At 38.0% G+C, this 2,429-nt stretch overlaps 1 pseudogene; it reads right to left on the bottom strand.

Annotated features, from left to right (window-relative positions):
• Positions 1–787: 787 nt before the first annotated feature.
• Positions 788–2,095, bottom strand: LOC105624064 (annotated as a pseudogene).
• Positions 2,096–2,429: the final 334 nt, after the last annotated feature.

Below are 2,429 nucleotides of genomic sequence, written 5' to 3'. Positions count from 1 at the left end.
ACCCAGCGGAGGCGAAGTACGTTTAACTTCCTGAACGCGGTGTCGGCGAATCTCGCAATGGGAATTACTCGTAGTGGATCAGGATTGCTTCGAGTCAGCAGGACCTAGTCGTTGAATAGGAATCAGAAAAAGCCTCTCTGTAAAAATCCGCGGCTTTTTATATTACGAGGGCAAGTCAATAAGTTTTAGAAAAACATGGTAAAATACATTTTTTTTGATCGATTCATTTTTATTTCTCAACAGTCTTCTTTTAGCTCGATACACTTGATCCAACGATTCTCCAACTTTTTCAAGCCATCCGAATAATATGATTTGTCCAATTCTTCAAAATAAGCCTCAGTTTCGGCAATGAGCTGCTCTGTGGTGAACCTCTTTCCTCCGAACCATTTCTTCAGGTTGGTTCAGTTTGGAAACAGAAAATAGTCGCAGAGCTAAATCTGGCGAATATGCTGGATAAGGAAGCAATTCGTAGCCGAATTCGTTGAATTTGGCCATCGGTGCTGGGCACGTATGAACCCTTGATGGAAGAGCTTCCATCTTTCTTCTTCACCAAAGGGGAACGTTTTTTCTTTAAAATGTTGTTGAAACGATCTAATAAGGCTGCATAGTAATCGCCATTGATCGTTTGCTTTGACGGAAATCGATATGATTTATATCGCATGCATTCCAAAAAATTGTGGCCATCACCTTTCCGACCGACTTACGGTCTTCGCCTTCTTCGGAGCTGATTTATCCGTGAAGTCCATTGTTTTAATTGTTCCTTCGTCTTGGGTGTGAAGTAATGAATTCATGTTTCGTCCACAGTAATGAATCGACGCAGAAATTCATCTGGATTACGCGGAAATTCATCTGGTTGAAATATCTCCAAACATTGTTTTGAAATCGTCACACGGTCGCGCTTATGGTCCACAATGAGCAAACGCACCCATCTTGCCGATAGCTTTTTCAATTGTTCGTGCAAAATTGAAATCACTGTGCTATGTGATATGCCTGAGGCTTCAACAAACTCGCGCACTTTTACTCGTCGATCAACCAAAACAATATCGATGGATTTTATCGATGATTTCTGGCATAGCAGCCTCAATTGGACGTCTTGAACGAGGTGCATCACATGTGGATGTATGTTTAAATTCATTCACCCAATTGTATACAATCGCAAACGCTGGTGCAGATGTGCTATGAACATTATCCAACTCGACTTTGATTTCTTTCGGCTTTAAACCTTTCATAGATGTTTGATCACTACACGAAACTCGTTTTTTCCATTTTGAAAAAAATACAAAGGTTGTTCGCTTTAATCATCTATAGAAATGAAACCACGAGGAATTCCGCTCAAAATTTGACAGTAATTAGCTGAGAGATGCTACTTGTTAAAAAATAATGTAACATGACACTGAGAGTGCCCTCTGACAGATTTTCTAAGAACTTATTGACTTGCTCTCGTATCGATTTTTGGCAACGTCGCGGATTCGGTGAAGCTCAGTTCGGTTCGTACGTTTTCGCCAAGCGGTATCCTCACATGTATGACATGAAATCGAAATCTGTCGCGGATAGCGCTTGGCAGTGTTCGGCTGCGGTACGTTCATACTTGCGACACAGTGTTTATGGTCTTTAATTATTTGCACACCGCACCCGCATCGCTGCATATGATACAGTGGTCCAATTGATATTCGACCAGGAATGATGCGGTTTCTCGGGGCGCATTCTACAATCCTTACAATCCTTACAATCCTAAAGAATATTCAAAATGTTCTAGTTGTCGGTCGGATACTTTGCGTAATGCTAATGCCGGCGGTATTGTAATTTTCGAGTGTTATAACTTGAAAAATATTCAACAAAAATAACTTTATTATAGTGTTTTGGAAAGCTCTCGACATCGGCTATTAGATTCTGAAATCAAAAATAGGATATATCATTTAAAAAATCGATGTGACCTTGACCTGACCTTCCCGACGCCACCCAAGGTCTACTGATTAGATCAATGAATAAATAATTTAAAATCTTACAATTTTTGTATAGGAAATATTTCTTTCAGAAATGCTTAGTTTTCGAGATATTTCACCGATCCGGGACTTTTTACTTACCTTGTCGTCATATTGGATCCGTCATTTTGAAATATGTACTTCTGATCTCAGACATACTTCGTGTTCAGATCAAAAACAGGTAGTACCAAACTAGATTAAAATTTTAATATTTTTTTGAATTTTGACATATGTATCCAAGCCATAAATACTAATTTCAAAATCGAGAGACAATCTGAAGATATTAATCGATTTCGATGAAATTTTATCCAAATCAAATTGAAGTTCATAATTAACTTTTGGATAGTATCCAAAAATTTTCAAAATTTTTGTTTCCTACTAACAATAAGGTGTCCCATGTAACTATGATTACGATTTTTCTAACATTTTTGATAAAAATTATTTAAA

The sequence above is a fragment of the Atta cephalotes genome (assembly GCF_000143395.1).
Source record: "Atta cephalotes unplaced genomic scaffold scaffold00002, whole genome shotgun sequence".
NCBI classification, from domain to species: Eukaryota; Metazoa; Arthropoda; class Insecta; order Hymenoptera; family Formicidae; genus Atta; species Atta cephalotes.
Note: the sequence above shows the minus strand (reverse complement) of the source record. Positions and strands in the feature narration are given on the sequence as shown.